General features: G+C 44.7%; 3 non-coding genes across 3 annotated transcripts; 1 reads left to right on the forward strand and 2 right to left on the reverse strand.

The window, feature by feature from the left end:
* The first annotated feature begins 8,401 nt into the window (after positions 1-8,401).
* Positions 8,402-8,475, forward strand: trnan-auu (transfer RNA asparagine (anticodon AUU)). Its single transcript has one exon. It is a non-coding gene; the product is annotated as a tRNA-Asn (tRNA).
* A 7,664-nt stretch (positions 8,476-16,139) lies between these two features.
* trnan-guu (transfer RNA asparagine (anticodon GUU)) lies at positions 16,140-16,213 on the reverse strand. The gene has a single exon. It is a non-coding gene; the product is annotated as a tRNA-Asn (tRNA).
* A 1,333-nt stretch (positions 16,214-17,546) lies between these two features.
* Positions 17,547-17,620, reverse strand: trnan-guu (transfer RNA asparagine (anticodon GUU)). The gene has a single exon. It is a non-coding gene; the product is annotated as a tRNA-Asn (tRNA).
* Positions 17,621-22,096: the final 4,476 nt, after the last annotated feature.

Below are 22,096 nucleotides of genomic sequence, written 5' to 3' on the forward strand. Positions count from 1 at the left end.
CATGCTGGCCAGAATTTTTTCAAAGTCTGACGCAGGCCCAAACATTTTCAGTCTGACGCCTCTCTGAAAATGTTCAAAGTCCCACGCCTGCCCGAAGATTTTCAAAGTCTGACGCAGGCCCAAACATTTTCAAAGTCCCACACCTGCCGGAAAATTTTCAGTCTGACGCAGGCCCAAACATTTTCAAAGTCTGATGCAGGCCCAAACATTTTCAAAGTCTGATGCCTCTCCGAAAATTTGCAAAGTCCCACGCCTTTCTGAAAATTTTCAAAGTCCCACACTAGTCCAAAAATGTTCAAAGTCTGACGCAGGACCGAAATAATTCAAAGTCCAACGCCTGTCTGAAAATTTTCAGTCTGACGCAGCCCCGAAAATTTTCAAAGTCTGATGCAGGCCCAAACATTTTCAAAGTCCCACGCCTGCCCGAAAATTTTCAAAGTCCCACACTTGTCCGAAAATTTTCAAAGTCTGACGCAGGCCCGAAATAATTCTAAGTCCAACGCCTGTCCGAAAATTTTCAGTCTGATGCAGGCCCAAACATTTTCAAAGTCTGACGCCTCTCCGAAAATTTTCAAAGTCCCAGGCCTGGCCGAAAATTTTCAAAGTCTGACGCAGGCCCAAACATTTTCAAAGTCTGACGCCTCTCCGAAAATTTTCAAAGTCCCAGGCCTGTCTTAAAATTTTCAAAGTCTGACGCAGGCCCAAACATTTTCAGTCTGATGCAGGCCCAAACATTTTCAAAGTCTGACGCCTCTCCAAAAATTTTCAAAGTCCCACTCCTGCCCGAAAATTTTCAAAGTCTGACGCAGGCCCAAACATTTTCAAAGTCTGATGCAGGCCCAAACATTTTCAAAGTCTGACGCCTCTCCGAAAATTTTCAAAGTCCCAGGCCTGGCCGAAAATTTTCAAAGTCTGACGCAGGCCCAAACATTTTGAAAGTCTGACGCCTCTCCGAAAATTTTCAAAGTCCCAGGCCTGTCTTAAAATTTTCAAAGTCTGACGCAGGCCCAAACATTTTCAGTCTGATGCAGGCCCAAACATTTTCAAAGTCTGACGCCTCTCCAAAAATTTTCAAAGTCCCACTCCTGCCCGAAAATTTTCAAAGTCTGACGCAGGCCCAAACATTTTCAAAGTCTGATGCAGGCCCAAACATTTTCAAAGTCTGACGCCTCTCCGAAAATTTTCAAAGTCCCACACTTGTCCGAAAATTTTCAAAGTCTGACGCAGGCCCAAAATAATTCTAAGTCCAACGCCTGTCTTAAAATTTTCAAAGTCTGACGCAGGCCCAAACAGTTTCAAAATCTGACGCCTGTCTGAAAATTTTCAAAGTCCCACACCAATCTTTTCAATAGCCTGGGTTAAAAGGGTTGCAGTAACCATATTTTTTATAACTATTATCGAAATCTATACACAGAAATTAATAGACCTAACCCTGAATATATTGAGGAATTCCTAAACAGCTTAAATATACCTCAGTTATCTATTGAACATAAAGATATTCTCGATACCCCGCTTACTATAGATGAGTTGTATCGTGCTTTAGACAGTATGCCTAATGGCAGAGCACCTGGTCCAGACGGCTTTCCGGCTATATTTTTTAAACATTTCTGGTTAATGTTTGCTCCATTATTTCTAAGAGTAGTAACTGAAATTAAAAGTAAAGGTGATATACGTCAAGATATGAATATAGCAGCAATTAAACTTTTATTAAAGCCAGAAAAAGACCCTACCCTCCCGTCAAGTTACCGACCGATATCACTAATTAATACCGATATTAAAATTATCGCTAAGGCCTTGGCATCTCGATTAGAGACGGTAATCTCGACAATTATTCATAGTGATCAAACAGGTTTTATTAAAGGTCGTCATTCTACTAATAATATTAGGAGACTCTTTAACTTGATTAGTATGTCACAGCGGTATGATAAAAAGGCAGTTGTTATTTCGCTGGATGCAGAAAAAGCATTCGATAAAGTTAACTGGTCCTTCCTCTTTGCTGTCTTAAACAAATTCGGCTTCGGGGAGTCATTCATTCAATGGGTCTCAATATTATATGATTCTCCTAAAGCTACAGTTACTACTAATGGGATTACATCACAGAGTTTTACTTTACAAAGGGGAACAAGACAAGGGTGCCCAATTTCTCCTTTATTATTTGCTATATTTATTGAGCCGCTTGCATTAGCTATACGTCAGGATAGACGGATCCAAGGAATCCACTCCGGGACAATAGAACATAAAATTAATCTATATGCCGATGATATATTACTCTATTTAGAAGAACCTGCTATCTCGCTAGGGGAAGCATTTAAATTAATAACTAAATTCTCTCACTTATCAGATTACTCTATTAACTGGACAAAATCAACATTATTACCTATTACAGAAAATTCATGGAATCCTACAAGTCAGGATCCACACTACTCCTTTCCTACAGGTAATTTAAAATACTTAGGTGTTAAAATTTCACCTAAGTTAACTGAATTAACTTCTTTAAATTTTTCACCATTATTGGATAGTATCCGTAGTGACCTGGAGCGCTGGAATAATCTTCCGATCTCTTTAATAGGACGGATAGCTACTATAAAAATGAAAGTTTTACCAAAGATTAATTATTTATTTTCAATGATTCCATTTAAACCTACGTCTAACTGGTTCCAATCGCTGGACTCTGCTATCATAAAATTCTATTGGAATAAAAAAAAAGCCAAAATTAGTCTATCTACTCTTCAGGAAAGTAAATCTAAAGGAGGTTTAGAGGCACCAAACTTTATGTACTATTATTTAGCTAATCAACTACAATATCTTGTGCTATGGACACAACCCAACAGAGATACTAACTGTTGGTTGGAATTGGAGCAGAAGGATTGTAATAATCTTAGACTGTCAGATTTACTCTTTATTACAAAATCAATAAGACGACATCATTGTTTTAAAAACCCAATGATAGCCGCCACCCTGACTGCCTGGTGGAAGGCATTAGAAATTACAAACTCCCAATTGGCACCCTGTGGGCTCTCTCCCATTTGGCATAACCCCGACTTTCAACTTAATAATCAGTCGTTCCATTTAAGCCTATGGGAGCAGAAAGGAATTACACACCTTCATCATCTTTTCTCAGATAATAAGTTTATATCGTATACAAACTTGGTCCAGAAATATGAAATAAAAAAGGGAAATTTCTTACATTATCTGCAAGTTAAAAATATGGTTAAGAAACAAATCCCAACACTTCAGGATACGCTCCAACTGCCTGTCTTAGCTAAAGATATTATAAAGCTTTCTCCAACAACAATAAAGAAAATATCAAAAATATATAAGTTATTTTTATACACAAATAAAACGTATTTACCGACTTTAAAATGGGAAAAAGACTTGTCTATAGTTCCGGAACCAGACTTTTGGACCCAAATCTGTGAAAATGTATTTAAAATGACCAAACAGACAAATTTGCAACTTATCCAATATAAGATACTTCATAGAACATATATTACACAATATATGATGAAAAAAATGTGACTCTCTGACTCCGACATTTGTCTCCAGTGCTCACAAAACACTGCCGATACTTATCTTCATGCTTTATGGTCATGTACTCCAGTGCTGCATTTCTGGACTAAAATCTTGGGAAAGCTCGCTGATATATTAAACTGTAGGCTTCCTTTATCTCCAAGATTGTGTTTACTAGGTGACTTAACAATAACTGAGCTACCATGTAAACAATCTCAATCTATATTTATAGCCCTTACTATTGCTAAAAAAATAATCCTTGTCAATTGGAAAAATAAACAATCTCTAAATATCGACCACTGGTTAAACTTACTAATAAATTATATCTCAATGGAAAAAATCTCTGCCTTAAATAAAAATCAAGTATCAAGATTTAAACAAATATGGTCTATGTACATAGAATATTTTAATCTCAATTTGGCAACTTAATCCTGCCAAGATTCTGCCTGTTAACGAGAGCCACCACATCGTTACAACTTCTGTTTTCGCTGCTCCTGTATTTGGTATTTTGTATCTGATTTTTTTTATTTTTATATAGTCAGGAACCTAGTTGATGCTAGTGGGCTCGAGCATACCACACTATACGACACTATACTCAATAACTCCTTAAGATCTATTTCTAGTGGGCACTAAGCATCAACACTTGGTGTTACTGCATGCTAATTAGTCAATTTTCTTGACGCCGTCCCCTGTGGTCGGGCGGGGGTGGGTTTGGGGCCTGCCCCACTCCGGTATAACTCCTGGCGCCCCGGGCGGGCTCCGGTGGCCGGTGGGCTGTCCGGTAGCCCTGCTGCGCTGGCTGTCCGCCCATTGTGGTGCCGGGTGGATGAGGTGGGGGGCGGCAGGGGGTGGGGGTGCTGGGGGGCGGGCGTGTCACCTACACCCGCCGGGTTGGGTGAGGCCCCGCTGGTCGCTCCTCTTACTCACTTCACTAGCTTGCACTATACACTTTGTAAATATACACATAGGGCACACAACACATTTCTTGGTGGGGTGGGGAAGGGTGGAAACACCGTCTTCACCCTTCAACTCCCCTCCAATTTTAATGCACCTCACGTCCAAGGGGAGGGGTGAGTTGGGGCGGGGAGCCATCAGAGGGGATGGACTGCAGTGCCTGGCAGCGCTGTGGTCCCCCCCATTTGGGTCCCTGCCCCACCACTTTGTCCCTCCATTCCCTTTTTTAATGCACCACACATATACATATTCATTTTTTTGGGGGGGATACGGGTGTGTCGGAGTAGGGGAAATTTTTTCCCTCTGCTCCGACTCACCTGCTCCCAATTTTAATGCACCACACGCACACACTTGTATATACACTGGGTGGGGCCACATTCACGGTGTAAGGGTAGAGCTCGCCAGTCGGCGAGCTGGCGGACTCAGTAACAGGGTTAGGTGTCACTAGTACTCTGGCGTGACGACCGGGGCCTCTCCCCACCGGGCTCGGTGTTCTGGTGTTCCGCCTTCTCCCCTGGTGCTTCCTCCTCTGCTTCCCCCCTCCCGCCGCTGTGCAAATCTCGCGCGGCTGGAGGTGGGGTGGGCACATCTTCCCTCTCTGCGCTGCTGCCCGGTGCCGGTTTCCGGGGGGGGGTGGGGGGTTCTCGCGGGGGGCCGGGTTCGCGGGGGGGGGGGGTGGCGGCCGTCGGGGGGGGGCGGCTTGTTTGGGGGGGGGGGTGGAGGTATGGGTGGGTGGGGGGTTGGGTGCTGGGGGTCGGGGTGTGTTCGGGGGTTTGGGGGTCGGGGGTGGTGGGGCCTGGGTCGTGGTGGATGGCGGGTTTGGGTGGGGTGCGGGGGGGTCGTGGGGGGATGGGGGCTGGGGACCGGTGGGGCGCTGTGGGGGCCCGCTGGGCCTCGTTCTGCGGCCTTGGGCTCGGGGGTGTGGGCCGGGGCTGGGGCGGGGGTGTTCCGGGTGTCTGGGTCGGCTCGCCGACCGGTGTCCGCTCGGGTGGCTTGGGGGTGGCCTTGGTGCTGCCGCGGCCTGGGGATTCCGGGGGGGGGGGGGGTGCTCGCTTTGCTGGACCGCGGTTGACGGCTTCTTTCTTTGGTGGTGGTCCTTATGCATGCCAGATCCGTCGCACCAGCATCTACTGAAACTCAACAGAAGTACCCTCTCCCTCCCACAGCCCCTTGAATCAGTTGGTGCTGGTGTCTGTGGTTCTCACTTTGCTTTATCTATCCTTCCCTCCTTCCTCTCTTTAGTTTTTCCTCTGGTCACTTGAGATCTTAATTTATTAGAAGTATGAGGTTTCTGGGGTTGGCATAAGACTCCGGTTTTGTAACCACGCAGGAGGGGTCTTGTTGGTGCTGGACTTCACTTTGATGGATTGGATGTACTGGCTTCTATTGATCTCACTCTGCCTTATCGATCCTTCCCTCCTTCCTCTCTTTAGTTTTTCCTCTGGGCTCTTGAGATCTCGCTAAATTTGCTGGAATTTAGAGGCTTCCGGGGTTGGCGTAAGACTTTGATTTTGTAATCATGGGGAAGGCAGGAAGTGTTTGGTCGGTGCTGGATGTCACTTTGATTTACCTTTCTTTTCTCTTTATTTCTTTTTTTTTCTGACCTTTTCTCTGGTCTCCTGACCATTTAAATCTCACGACTCTGGCAAGATTCTGAAGTACCTGGTTAAGGCGAAGGGTAATGGGATATTTATAAGGTTTTAGGTGAATGAATGAGTATAAATTTATACGTATTTGCACGCACGCACACGCACGCACGCAAACGCACGCACACGCACGCACGCAAACGCACGCAAACGCACACACGCAAACGCACGCACGCACGCAAACGCACGCACGCAAACGCACGCAAACGCACGCACACATACACACAAAAAAAAAAAAAAAAAAAAAGAGCAATGATGACAAGACGTTGAATCGGTAAGACTACCGAATGAACAATTCTGAGCTCTTCAAGGAAAAAAAAAAAAGAAAAAAAAAAAAAAAAAAAAAAAAAAAAAAAAAAAAAAAAAGGGTTGCAGTACCGCCGGCCACCATCGGGGGGCGCTGCAGATAGGGCACCCGGTTCCCTATCTGGGGACCTTTCCATCCAAACCGCAAAATGGAGTTGTCACGATTTCAGAAGGGAGCAATTTCAGACGAGGCACCTCCAAGGCTAAAAGGTTAAAATTCAAAAATGGATCTACCCCTTTTTGTGACGTCTCTGTGGCCCAATAGGTCAGCGCATTTGGCTGTTAACTGAAAGGTTTGTGGTTCGAGCCCACCCAGGGAAGTGGAACTCTTTTTCAGAAATTCCTTTTTGATTGGCTTGTTGGCTTGTTGAAATTCAAAAATGGATCTACCCCTTTTGGCGGCTCTGTGGCGCAATAGGTCAGGTCAAAAACGGAATCCACCCATCTATCCAGAGTCTCTGTGGCGCAAAAGGTCAGCGCATTTGGCTGTTAACTGAAAGGTTGGTGGTTCGAGCCCAACCATTTGCTTTGTACACTTTTTCAGAATTTCCGGTTTTATAGGCTTGTTGGCTTGTTTAAATTAAAAAACGGATCTACCACTTTTTGCAGCGTCACTGTGGCGCAATAGGTCAGAGCATTTGGCTGTTAACTGAAAGGTTGGTGGTTCGAGCCCACCCAGGCTCTTTGTACACTTTTTCAGAATTTCCATTTTGATAGGCTTGTTGGCTTGTTGAAGTTCAAAAACGGATCTAGCACTTTTTGCACCGTCTCTGTGGCGCAATAGGTCAGTGCATTTCGCTGTTAACTGAAAGGTTGATGGTTTGAGCCCGCTCAGGGACTTTGTACACTTTTTCAGAATTGCCATTATGATAGGCTTGTTGGCTTGTTGAAATTCAAAAACGGAATCCACCCAACTTTCCAAAGTGTCTTTGGTGCAATAGGTCAGTGCATTTGGCTGTTAACCGAAAGGTTGGTGGGTTGATCCCCCCCAGGCACTTTGTACACTTTTTCAGAATTTCCATTTTGATAGGCTTGTTGGCTTGTTGAAATTCAAAAACGGATCTACCCCTTTTTGCAAAGTCTCTTTGGCGCAATAGGTCAGTGAATTTGGCTGTTAACCGAAAGGTTGGTGGTTCGATCCCCCCCAGGCACTTTGTACACTTTTTCAGAATTTCCGTTTTGATGGGCTTGTTGAAATTAAAAAACAGATCTACCCCTTTTTGCAACGTCTCTGTGGCGCAATAGGTCAGCGCGTTCGGCTATTAACAGAAAGGTTGGTGGTTCGATCCCATCCAGGCACGATGTAGACTTTTTCAGAATTTCCGTTTTGATAGGCTTGTTGGCTTGTTGAAATTAAAAAACGGAATCCACCCATCTTTCCAGTTTCTCTGTGGCGCAATAGGTCAGCGCATTTGGCTGTTAAACGAAAGTTCGGTGGTTCGAGCCCAGCCAGGCACATTATATGCTTTTTCAGAATTTCCATTTTGATAGGCTTGTTGGCTTGTTGAAATTCAAAAACAGTTCTACCCCTTTGTGCAACGTCTCTGTGGCGCAATAGGTCAGCGCATTCGGTTCGAGCCCACCCAGGGACGATGTAGACTTTTTCCCGGCTTTCCATTTTGATAGGCTTGTCGGCTTGTTGAATTTCAAAAACGGATCTACCCCTTTTGGCAATGTGTCTGTGGCGCAATAGGTCAGTGCATTTAGCTGTTAATGGAAAAGTTGGTGGTTCGATCCCCCCCCAGGCACTTTGTTCACTTTTTCAGAATTTCCATTTTGATAGGCTTGTTGAAAGTCAAAAACGGATCTACCCATTTTTGCAACATCTCAGTGGCGCAATAGGTCAGCACATTTGGCTGATAACCGAAAGGTTGGTGGTTCGTCCCCTAACCCCCCCCCAAGGACTGTGTACAGTTTTACAGAATTTCCAGATAGGCTTGTCGGCTTGTTGAATTTAAAAAACGGATCTACCCCTTTTTTACGACGTCCCAGTGGTGCAATAGGTCAGCACGTTGGGCTATTAACCGAAAGGTTGGTGGTTCGAGCCCACCCAGGGACTTTGTAGACTTTTTCAGTATTTCCATTCTGATAGGCTTGTTGGCTTGTTGAAATTCAAAAACGGATCTACCACTTTTTGCAACGTCTCTGTGGCGCAATAGGTCAGCGTATTTGGCTATTAACTGAAAGGTTGGTGGTTTGGTGGCATGTTCTCCCCGTGCCTGCGTGGGTCTTTTCCGGGTACTCCTGTCTCCTCACACATTCCAAAGACATGCATGGCAGGTTAATTGGGCCCTCTGAATTGTCCCGAGGAGTGCTTGTGAGTGTGGATGGTTGTTTGTCTCTGTGTGCCCTGCGATTGGCTGGCAACCAGTCCAGGGTGTCCCCCGCCTACTGCCCAGAGCCAGCTGAGATAGGCGCCAGCACCCCCCACGACCCTTGTGAGGAATAAGCGGTCAAGAAAATGGATGGATGGTCTTTCATGTTACTTCTAACAGGGGTTACAATAGGCTTGTTGGAATTCAACGGATCTTCCCGTTTTTCTATCATCTCTGTGGCGCAATAAGTCAGCGCATTCTGCTGTGAACGGAAAGGTTGGTGGTTCGAGCCCACATAGGGACGTGGTATGTAAGTTTGGTTTAAGGAGGACAATGTGTGACCTGAGATTTCTGCCCATCATTAACATTGCAGGTGTTTGGTTTGTTGTTGCATGAACAGAGTTTCTGTAGACAAAGAGGAAACTGTCCACCTTGTGTTGAATTGCAATGTTGTCCTTGTCCATCGCCTTAATGGACTTTTTGAAGGTTTTAACAAATCTTTCAGCTAACACAGGGGTGGCAAACTGCGGTCCTCGAGGGCCGGAGTCCTGCAGGTTTTATAGATTTCCCTACTCCAAGTGCAGCTGATTCCAATTAACAAGCTCGTTATCAGGCTTCTGCAGAGCTTGCTGATGAGCTGATCATGAATCAGCTGTGTTGAAGAAGGGAAATATCCAAAACAGGCAGGACTGCGGCCCTCGAGGACCGGATCTCGCCACCCCTGAGCTAACCCATTAGTTGCTGGATGGTAGGGCGGTGTTTTGACATGCTTGATGCCATTTTTCTTCATGAACGTATTGAACTCTTCTGACGTGAACTGTGGTCCGTTGTCGCTCACAAGTTGTTCAGGCAAGCCATTTCTTGCAAAGATGGACCGGAGAGCACTTAGTCTTTTCTGATGTAGTTGACTTCCTCCGTATAACTTCAGGCCACATGGAATGAGCGACAACAGCGATCAGGAACATGGAGTTCATAAATGGCCCAGCAAAATCAACATACACACGTTGCCATGGCGCTGTCAGCCATTCCCAGGGGTGAAGAGGTGCTGGTGATGGTGCATTCTGGACTTGATGACACCCTGAGCAGCCCTTAGCTAGATTTTCTAATTGTTTGTCAATTCCTGGCCACCAAACGTAGCTTCTGGCCAGGCTCTTCATTTTAACTGTGCCCAAGTGTCCTTCATGTAGCGTTTCTAAAACTCTGGCTCACAGTTTTGAAGGAACAAGCTCGACAGCGCAACAGCGCGTCAAGTGGGTGCAGCGTCGACGCTAGGTTTGGAAGGAACTTGTGATAGTAGTTCACCAACCCTAAGTATGACCCCAGTTGTGACAGATTTTCAGGTTTTGGTGACTGAGGCACTGCATCCATCTTGTCTTGATATTTGTGTAACTCGTGCTTGTCGATGACATGTCCACAGTATGAGATCTTGCTCTTGAAAAACTCACACTTACTTCTCTTTGCACGTAAGCCGTACTCGCTCAGTTTGGCGAGCACCTTGCTCAGGTTTTCCAGATGTTCGTCGTCATCCTTTCCGGTTACGATGATGTCATCGAGATAACACTGTGTACCCGGAACACCTTGAAGCACTTGATCCATCGCTCTCTGCCATATTGCCAGCGCTGATGCAACACCAAAGACGAGCCTGTTGTATTGAAACAGTCCTTTATGGGTGTTGATGGTGAGGAGTTTTCTGTCGAACTCCTCCACTTCCATTTGTAGGTAGGCTTGGGCTAGATCGATCTTTGAAAACTTTTCGCCTGCAGCCAATGATGCAAAGATGTCATCGATGCGCGGCAGTGGGTACTGTACAGTACGTAGTGCAGGATTAACGCTCACCTTGAAGTCTCCACATATGCGAATACCGTCAGACTGTCTTTTCTTGGTCACAGGTACAATAGGCGTTGCCCAGTCGCTCCAATCAACCTTGGACAGGATTCCTGCGGCCACCAAGCTCTCAAGTTCAGCTTCCACCTTGTGACGCAGTGCATATGGTACTGGGCGTGCTTTGTGCAATTTTGGAGTTGTGCCTTCGTCCAACTCGATTCTTGCCTTTATTCCTTTTAATGTTCCAATTCCCTCAGCAAACACCTTTTTATGTGTTTCAAGCAGCTGCGAGAGTCTTTGTGTGGCATTGTTTGAGTTGCCCTTTTCTTTTCGTGCCACGTGTAGAGCCTTGATGGTGTGCCAATCCAGTCTGATCTTCCTCAACCATTCACGCCCGAACAGTGGAGGACCTCCCTTTTTCAGTACATAGAGCATCAGTTGTCGTGTTTCTCCTCTATGTGTAACTGGCACTTTAAATTTATCTACAGGCCTCACTTTTTCACCTGTGTAGGTTTTGAGCCGCACTGAGGTCCTCAGCAATGGTAGGTGGGAGAACAATCGCTTGTAATCTGCCTTAGAAATGACAGATAGGGCAGATCCTGTGTCTAGCTCCATCTTCAGTTTAGTACCAGACACATCTGGTGTGATCCAGATTACTTTCCTGTCATCTTCCTCAGTTACATCATGTAACTGTAAGAAACTCAATCCATTAGTGTCGGACTCTGATGTGGATTCACTTTCAGTTGCTGACACGTTATGCACTTGTTTTCCTTGGTATCTCGTTTTGTCCTTGCCAGATTTTTCTTTCTGAGTTGGCTTATTGCTGACTTTCTGTCCAGACTTGTTACACTTTCTACAATGTTCATCTTTGAACCAGCAGTCATTTGCATCGTGTCATGATTTACCACACCTGTAGCACTTTTGTTCTTGTCTTTTTGCATCGTTCACTGCCATCTTGTGTATGCCACTCTCCACTGCCCTTTTTTGTAATTGTAGAGCATCTTTAGCTGCTGTCTCCATTGATACTGAAATAGCCAGTGCTTTTTCCAGCGTGAGATCTTTTTCTGACATTAGTCTCTTTTGTGTGCTTTGGCAATGCATGCCACAAACGAGTATGTCACGTAATGCATCAGAAAGTCCTGCTCCAAATTCTCGGAATTGAGTCAGCTTACAAAGTTCAGCAACATAATCTGCCATGCTTTCATCTTTGGACTGGTTTCTGTTGTGAAACCGAAATCTTTCCGCAATCAGAAGAGGCTTTGGGTTCAGGTTGTTTTTCAATGTGTCCACAATGACTTCAAAAGTTTGTGCAGAAGGCTTCTCCGGGGCTAATAGGTTTCGGAGGAGGCTGTAAGTCTTTACACCCATCAGACTGAGGAGAGTAGGAACTTTCTTTTCATCTGTCACATCATTTGCCGTGAAATACAGTTCAATTCTCTCAATATATGAGTCCCAGTCTTCATTTGCGCTGTCAAACTCCTCTATTTTGCCGATGAAGGACATGCTGTGTCTACTTATTTACCTCGTCGGAGTTGTTAGCTTAGCTTAGCGCATTAGCTTAGCATATGACTCAAGGTGTTCTTTCCTCACGTCCGCAGCGCTCCGCCGTCTCCTCAAACAGACAGTGCAGTCGGGGTCCTTAGCAGGATAGACGGTTCATCCTTGTCGCCAATTTTGTTGTATCTTTAACAACTTAATGAGACCACTCGAAGCTTGGGTTTAATTCAACTCTTTACTGAAGCGGACTCGAGGCAAATCACAGACAACGGGCAAGATAAATCACTCCGCGCATGCATGCAGTGACGTGGTACTAGAGGAGCTGGCAACTACGCTCTAAAAGTAGATCCATACACTACACTCACTTTAAAACGTTATTTTATCAAATTGGACTAGAAATACAACAACAACAAAAAAACAAACAAAAAAAAACATCAATGAGCTCACCAATTCCCTTTGTCTTGCAAGCCAAATTGACAACTTTAAGCCTAATCTGTTATATCAACGCTTAAAAATGTCATACCACCAACCTTTAAGTCAAATGCGCTGCTGACCTATTGCGCCACAGTTACCCTACAAAGCGTGGTATTTACAGTTTTTTAATTTCAACACCTGCGACTGGCTGGCAACCAGTTCAGGGAGAACCCCGCCTACTGCCCGAAACAAGCTGGGATGGCTCCAGCACCCCCGCGACCCTTGTGAGGAGCAAGCGGTTAAGAAAATGGATGGATGAATGGATGGATGAATTTCAACACAAAAGCCAACAAACTCAAAATCAAAGTGAAATTCTGAAAAAGTGTACCATGTTGCTGGGTGGGCTTGAACCACCAAACTTTTGAATAACAGCCAAATGCGCTCTTATTGTACCACAGAGACAGTACAACGAAGGGTAGATTCCATTTTTACTGAATTTCAAGAGAAGCCAGCAAGCTTTCAAACCCAAAAGGAATTTCGAAAAAAAAGTGTACCATATGCCTAGGTGGGCTCAAACTGCCAACCTTTCAGCTAACAACAGAATGCCACAGAAACATCTTAAGAGCGATTGATGCATTTTTATTTTATTTTTTATTTCAACGCATAAGCTGAAACTGCAAAGGAATTTCTGAAAAAGTGTTCCACATCCCTGCGTGGGCTCATAGCACAAACCTTTCGATTAATAGCCGAATGCGCTGACCTATTGCACTAGATAGACATTTCAAGTAGTGGCATTTACAGCTTTGAATTTCAACACATAAGCCAAGCTCAAAATCAAAGGGAATTTCTGAAGAATTATCTTAGATCCCTGGGTGGGCTCAATCCAACAACCTTTCAGTTGCGCCACAGAGACATTACAAAGTGGCGTAGATTATGTTTTTGAGTTTCAACAATCCAACAAGCTTTTCAAAATGGAAATTCCAAAAAAGGGAACTACGTCCCTGGGTGGGAGTCAAACCATCACCATGTCAGTTAATAGCCCAATGCGCTGACATATTGTGCCAGAGAGACGTGACAAGTACTGGTATTTACAGTTTTGATTTCAACAACACATAAGCCCATCCATCCATCCATCCATCCATCCATCCATCCATTTTCTACCGCTTATCCGAGGTCGGGTCGCGGGGGCAGCAGCTTTAGGAGGGAAACCACCACCCTTTCAGTTAATAGCCAAATGCACTGATCTATTGCACTAGAGACGCTACAAGTCATGGCATTTACAGCTTTGAATTTCAACACATCAGCCAACAAGCTTTTCAAAATGGAAATTCCAAAAAAGTGAACCACGTCCCTTGGGTGGGAGTTAAAACCTTACAGTTAATAGCCGAATGCACTGACCTGTTGCGCCACAGATACATTACAAAGTGGGGTAGATTACGTTTTTGAATTTGGACAAGCCAACAAGCTCTCATCCAAAGGGAAATTCAGAAAAAGTACACCACAACACTGGGTGGGATTGAACCACCAATCTTCCATTTAACAGCCAAATGTACTGACCTATTGGTCCACAGAGACATTACCAAGAGGGGTTGATTCTGTTTTTGAATTTTAACAAGCCAACAAGCTTAAATGGAAATTCTGAAAAACTATACATCATACTTGAGTGGGCTCAAACCAACACCTTTCAGTTAATAGCCGAATGTGTTGACCTATTGTGCTAGAGAGACGTGGCAAGTCACGATATTTCAAAGAAATTTGCGGTGACGATATTTTTGACAATATTGGTAATCATTACTGAACAATAGATTTGTGATTGGCACTTCGGAATAATAGTACTTTTATTGCAGCAACAATATTTAAGCCACCATTTTTTTCCAGAATTGAAATGTAAACAAAGTGCAAATATACCAACTGTAAAGGAGAAAAAAAAAAAAAAAAAAAAAAAAAAAAAAGTCCATTCTCTCCTGTGTGGTTGGTCATCGTGTTGTAGGGGGGGATCGCCAATGATACGGTAGCAGCCAGTTTGTGGCGTCATGCTTTATACACCTCAGGCAAGTGTATTGTTAAAAAAAAAAAAAGTTTTCCCTGCGATTGTTTAGGCAGTGGTTATTTTTTGCTGCAACCGGCAACCCTCCTGCGAGTGTTATTTTGCCGTGAATGTCTCTGATTGAGTGTGAAGCGGCTGGGATGAAGATCAGCACCTCCAAATCCGAGACCATGGTCCTCAGTCGGAAAAGGGTGGCGTGTCCTCTCCGGGTCGGGGATGAGGTCCTGCCCCAAGTGGAGGAGTTCAAGTATCTTGGGGTCTTGTTCACGAGTGAGGGTAGGATGGAGCGAGAGATCGACAGGCGGATCGGTGCAGCATCTGCAGTAATGCGGACTCTGTACCGGTCCGTCGTGGTGAAGAAGGAGCTGAGCCAAAAGGCAAAGCTCTCGATTTACCGGTCGATCTACGTTCCAACCCTCACCTATGGTCACGAGCTGTGGGTCGTGACCGAAAGAACGAGATCCCGGATACAAACGGCCGAAATGAGTTTCCTCCGCAGGTTGTCCGGGCTCTCCCTTAGAGATAGGGTGAGAAGCTCGGTCATCCGGGAGGGACTCAGAGTAGAGCCGCTGCTCCTCCGCGTTGAGAGGAGCCAGCTGAGGTGGCTCGGGCATCTGGTTCAGATGCCTCCTGGACGCCTCCCTGGGGAGGTGTTCCGGGCATGTCCCACCGGCGGGAGGCCCCGGGGGCGACCCAGGACACGCTGGAGAGACTATGTCTCTCCGCTGGCCTGGGAACGCCTCGGGATCCAGCCGGAGGAGCTGGTTGAAGTGGCTGGGGAGAGGGAAGTCTGGGTTTCCCTCCTAAAGCTGCTGCCCCCGCGACCCGACCTCGGATAAGCGGAAGAAGATGGATGGATGGATGGATGGATGGATGTCTCTGATTGGTTAATCAGAGAAGCGAGAAAATGCTACTTGTAGACATTACTAGCGGGTATAAAAAAAACACAAATGTGCATGTTTAAGCCACTGTGCGACAGCAATGCACACTCCGTCTCGTTGAGAGTACGTTAGCTTAGCGGTCGGTTAGCATCACAAACTCACGTGAACAAGATGGCGAATTCCCGGTCACCGTAAAATAAACACCGTGGATTCTTTGTCTTGGCCAAACAATACGTGACCGCTTCAGTATTAACCAACCACCGTCTGTTTTTTTTGTTTTTTTCGTTTGTTTCTTTCCATAAGGAGTGCGTCTAATGAAGAGTGCTCCAGTAATTAATGAACTTTTGTTCACCCCCAACAACACAAGCTGCTTCGATGTCATCCTTGTCTTTAGCCTCCACATAGCCTACTCTTAACTTTACGGCAACAGTTTTCCTGCACAATTTGCAAACGATTGTTTTTTTTGTGTGTGTTTTTTTTTTTCTTCTTCTTTTTAGGACAGTACAAGGATGGGTAGATTCTGTTTTTTAATTTCAACAAGCCAACAAGCTTGCCAAAAGGGAAATTCTGAAACAGTGTACCTCATACTTGGATGGGCTCAAAGCACCACCCTTTCAGGTAATAGCCAAATGCGCTGACCTATTGCGCTGGAGAGACTCTACAAATCATGGCATTTACAGCTTTGATTTTCAACACATCAGCCAACAAGCTCAAATCCAAAAGGAAATTCTGAAAATGTGTACCACATCTCTGGGTGGGGTCGAACCACCAACCTTTCCGTTAACAGCCAAATGCGCTGACCTATTGCGCCACAGAGACATTAGAGAGAGGGGTAGATTCCGTTTTTGAATTGCAACAAGCCAACAAGCTTATCAAAATGGAAATTCTGAAAAAGGGTACGTCATACTTGGGTGGGCTCAAAACACCACCCTTTCAGGTAATAGCCAAATGCGCTGACCTATTGATCAAGAGAGACGCTACAAGTCATGGCATTTTCAGCTTTGAATTTCAACACATCAGCCAACAAGCTCAAATCCAAAAGGAAATTCTGAAAATGTGTACCACATCCCTGGGTAGGGTTGAACCACCTATTGCGCCACAGAGACATTGGAGAGAGGGGTAGATTCCGTTTTTGAATTGCAACAAGCCAACAAGCGTGAAACCGGAAATTCTGAAAAAGTATACCCCATATTTGGGTGGGCTCAAACCAGCATCCCTTCAAGTAATAGCACTGAGCTAGAGAGACGCTACAAGTCATGGCATTTACAGCTTTGAATTTCAACACTTAAGCCAACAAGCTCAAATCCATAGAGAAATTCTGCACCACATCCCCAGGTGAGCTCGAACCACCAACCTTCAGTTAACAGCCGAATGCGCTGACCTATTGCACCACAGAGATGTTGCAAAGTGGGGAAGATTCCATTTTTGAATTTCAACAAGCCCATCAAAATGGAAATTCTGAAAAAGTGCACCTTGTACTTGGGTGGGCTCAATTCACCACCCGTTCAGTTTACAGCTAAACGCGCTGACCAATTGCGCTGGAGAGACATGAGAGTGGGGTAGATCCGTTTTTGAATTTCAACAAGCCAACACCCCATCAAAATGGAATTTCTGAAAAAGAGTACCACGTCCTTGGGTGGGCTCGAACCACCAACCTTTCCGCTAACAGCCAAATGCTCTGACCTATTGCGCCACAGACATGTTGCAAAGTGGGGAAGATTCCATTTTTGAATTTCAACAAGCCAACAAGCTCATCAAAATGGAAATTCTGAAAAAGTATACCTCATACTTGGGTGGGCTCAAACCACCAACCCTTTCAGGTAATAGCTAAATGCGCTGACATATTGAGCTCAAGCAGTGTTTCTCAATTCCGGTCCTCAGGCCCCCTTAGCCAGCCTGTTTTCCATGTCTCCCAATTCAAGATGCAGCTGATTCCAATGACAGCTAATCAGCCACATCTGGAGAAGCCTGATAATGATCCTCACCTGTGTTGCAAATGGGAGACATGGAAAACAGGCTGGCTTGGGGCTCCTGAGGACCAGAATTGAGAAACACTTAAGTTAAAGAGACGCTACAAGTCATGACATGACATTTACAGCTTTAAATTTCAACACTTAAGCCAAGCTCAAATCCATAGAGAAATTCTGTACCACGTCCCTGGGTGGGCTCAAACCACCAACCTTTTGGTTAACAGCCGAATGCGCTGACCTATTGCGCTACAGAGACGTTGCAAAAAGGGGTAGATCCGTTTTTGAATTTCAACAAGCCAACAAGCTTATCAAAATGGAAATTCTGAAAAAGTGTACCTCAAACTTGAGTGGGTTCAAACCACCACCCTTTCAGGTAATAGCAAAATGCCGTGACCTATTGAGCTAGAGCAGGGGTGCCCAAGTCCAGTCCTCGAGAGCCCCTGCCCAGCCTGTTTTTCATGTCTCCCTCTTTCAGCACAGCTGAATCTAATGATCAGCTCATCAGCCAATTTTAGCAGTTTTTTGTCATCAGAAGCCTGATAACAATCCTGATCATGAATCAGGTGTGTTAGTGGAGAGAAACATGGCAAACGAGCTGGATAGGGGTTCTCGAGGACCGAACTTGGGTACCACTGAGCTAGAGAGACGCTATAAGTCATGGCATTTCCAGCTTTGAATTTCTACACATAAGCCAACAAGCTCAAATCCAAAAGGAACTTCTGTACCACTTGCCCAAGTGGGCTCAAACCACCAACCTTTCAGTTAACAACCCAAAGCGCTGACTTATTACGCCACAGAGATGGTAGAAAGAGGGGTAGATTCTGTTTTTAAATTTCAACAAGCCAATAAGCTTATCAAAATGGAAATTCTGAAAAAAAGTGTACCACATGCCTGGGTGGGCTCGAATCACCAACCTTTCGGTTAACAGTCAAATGCGCTGACCTATTGCTTCACGGAGACGTTAAAAAGAGGGATAGATTCCGTTTTTGAAATTCAACAGGCCAACAAGCTTATCAAATTCTGAAAAAGTGCACCTTGTATTTGTGTGGGCTCAATTCACCACCCGTTCAGGTAATAGCCAAATGCACTGATCTATAGGAGGATCCTTCGTTGACATTTTTAGCGCATGCGCGGATAGCTGTGTGGCAGAAAACATGGCGGACTGTATAGAAACACCATACACGAAGAAAGTTAGCGGGCGAATCGCCGTTATTTCAGCACGTTAACGGCCGAAGGGTGGAGGAGGTTTACGGAGATGTATTGGCGACAATTTGAAACTATTGAAAGCCCACATGAGACATGGGATTATGACAGAATTTGCTCCGACTCACCTGTTTCCTGGTCACACATCTGCTTTGGGGACAAATTGCTCTTTAATACAAAGCCCTGTGCAAAACTGGGTAATTATTCTTCATTGAAGTGTACATCCGTGTGTGCTATAAGTCGCGCCGGGAGTGATGTCATGCCACCGACAAATTCGCCCTTCGGAGGACCCAGCCTTGTGAATTTGGACACAGGCAGACTATCGCATTACATTTAAGTTTGTGGAACGCCACTCCAAACCAACCCCTCAAAACCATCAACGTGCAGTCAACAATCAATAGCTCCATGGGGGAATTATGTCAACGAGCACCACAGCTTATTCTTGCTTTATTTTGGTAAATGCAGTGACTTTAGTACAGTGAGACTTGTCCTGTGTGGGAGAATTTCCATGGCATGTGGTCTAGTTTTAACAACTGAATATCAGAGCTGACAAAATTCTTCTTTTCAAATCCAGTCTTGGAGAAACATGCACTCATTCGACGTAGCATACTAGCATTGTAGCACCTTTAATGGAGCTGTCAGGATGGAACTTAGAACTATAGATACTGCGTATACACAAGGGGTGAGATTGGCAGGTATCAAAACAGATGCAGAATGCATTATTTATTCGGAGAAGATGAACATGTGGACCAGTATAAAACGAGGCACTTTCCCCCTCCCCCACTTCTCATTTATAGAAATCCATAACACAATTCTGATCCAATTCTGCTTCTCTTAATCCTCCTCCAAATGTGCGAAAGCATCGAACTCCATGCAACACGTTGGTTCCTGGCACTCATTTCCCATGATGCAACGCGCGGAACATAAACAATACATCACACAGGATCCTCCTATTGAGCTCGAGAGATGCTACGTCATGGCATTTACAGCTTTGAATTTCAACACATAAGCCAACAAGCTCAAATCCAAAAGGAAATTCTGTACCACGTGGGCTCGAACCACCAACCATTCAGTTAACCTTTCAGAATGTGTCGTCCTTTTAAAGTGTGATTTACACAAGTCAAGTTGAACTTTCAAGTCTGTGTATTGTTTTTGTCTTTGGTGTTCAGAACAGTATTTTTAGAGTAGGCTATTATTTATTTACACTTGGAAGAAAATAAAATAAAGTATTAAAAAAAGCAAAGAAATAATAAAAGCCTCTCTCATGGGTTGAAGAACGACCTCACGATCTGCAGCTTCTGCTTTGACTGCCGTTTGCAGGAAGATTCCGGCTGACCAGCGATATACTAATACACATCACTGATGTCAGGAGCTCCGTGGCCGATCATGAAAAGCAGCTGTCTCTCAAACTGAAGGTCGTGAGTTTGCAAAATTGTGTTTTAGCAATTGGAAAAAATTGTATAAAGCATTTTAAATTGCTGTATACAAAGGGGCATATTCACTAAGAATGCGCTGTGTCCAGTAAAAGCACGAAATATTGCACCACAACTGCACCCGCAGTCTGCGCCCAGTTACCCACCTATTCACTAAGGATATTGCTCTAATCATATACTGGCGCAAACATGCCCACAAAACTGACAGCTTGGAGCAAATTTGCACCTGATTTACCACACATGGGAATGGATTTGCGCCAACAACATGGTTGTTATAGTAACAATTGCGAGAAAGATGACATCAGAAAGCGAGGTTGGACCGAGAGTAAAGGCCTCAGTATGCTTCTGCAAGAGGGTCGCGCGGAGGCGTTACGGCGTAGCTCCGCTCGTGCGTTTGCCTTCCAACTTGTGCGCAATACACATCGATGTCTGCTGGAGTTTCACACCAAGTCCCGCTGTCGCGATGGCTGGGACGCCACAGAGTGGTGATTCCTCTGCATTTTATGACGGATTCAGGAAGATCAATTTAATTCAGAAACACGAAACAAAGCCGGGGGGAGAGTAAGTTCATCACCGTGGCAATTAATTATTGCCAATTTGCACCGGTGTCGGCCGTAAACTCGCCAAAACACAACAGCCATGCGCTTAGCGAACACAGTTTTGTTTTGTTTTTTTATGTTATTGTTGTTTTCCGCCTCTCCTCCCAGGCACATATCTACATGCACAGCCGTGGTCTCCAAGCAGGAAGTCGATTTGCGCCGCCAGTTGCCTTCACGGAAACTATCTTTAGAGAGAGAAAAAGGAAAAAAAGAAAAAAACGCCATCGAACGGACCAATCAGAAGCGAGCTACGCCATCTACGGCGTTCAAGGATTGGCGACGTGTGCACCGCAGCCGGCCACGAGCGACGCGGCACTTAAAATTTATGACCTACGGCGGTCATCAACGCGAGAGCAAACGTGCAGGCATAAATTAGGCTTAAGCGTTTAGAGCGCCATTAAACAGAGAGGACGACAACGACGTAATTCATTCATAAAGTACAAATTATTGGTGCGATCGTTTTTTAAAAATATATTATCAGAGGTTGGCATGGGCGTACAGTAAGAATGATCGTAAAATGCCTCCCCGCCATTGACGATTAGCCCGGGTTACGTTATGTCCTAAACTAACACGGAAATATTTCCCCCTCTCTCGAGGTGCGTCAGGTATACATGCTTTCCAAAAACGTTATTTGCGTCACGCAAACTCGGTGTAGCTATTTGCGCTGGCGTTAGTGAATTAGACGCTGCATATCAATGAGGCTCATTTGCATTGGGGTGAGCATATTTTGCATCAAATGTATGCAAATTACCTAATTTACATACGTGCAAATAACACTGGCGCACCGTGACGCAATCTGTTCGGCCGCTCACTTAGTGACGGATTTCCCCATCTGCGCGTGTTTAGTGAATTAGGCGCTCGCAGATTGCTCAATTTTTGCCGGTTAGCGCGGTGCAAAGGTGACACAAACCTTTAGTGAATAGGCCCCAAAGTGCTGTACATGGAACAGAAATTGGTCATGCAGTAAAGAATAAGATAAGTAAAACAAGAATAAAACTAACATTTTAAGTGAGTATCAAATAGTGCTGTCCAACGATTAAAATTTTTAATCTGATTAATCACCCTTTTAAATTTTGATTAATCACGATTAATCAGCTAAATTACTCGCGTATTTGCGTAATATAAAATAAATACAAAAAAGAAAAAGAAAAAAGAAAAAGAAAAACTTGTTTATCTGTGGCACTTTTTATAGTGCATTGCTTATACTTCCTGATTGAGGTGCTAACAATTAACCACTGAGGTGTTTGGCCAGGAGGCACGTATATTAGCCAATTAGCTCATGTATTGTGATTTTGAATGGCAGTGTGTTGCAATGGCAAACATGTGACCTTAAGTCAGATTGCTGTGTCTTATGCAGGTGAATCATGTTCAGTGCATTTAAAAAGTGCCAATTTTAATTGGAAAATGTGTGTGAAGCAGAAAATGTGTTTAGAGATTTGGAACCTTGAGAAGAGGTCTTGCTCTCTGTGTGCCAATTTAAATAATTGTGCTATGCAA

This window comes from Festucalex cinctus, chromosome 1 (assembly GCF_051991245.1).
Source record: "Festucalex cinctus isolate MCC-2025b chromosome 1, RoL_Fcin_1.0, whole genome shotgun sequence".
Taxonomy (NCBI): Eukaryota; Metazoa; Chordata; class Actinopteri; order Syngnathiformes; family Syngnathidae; genus Festucalex; species Festucalex cinctus.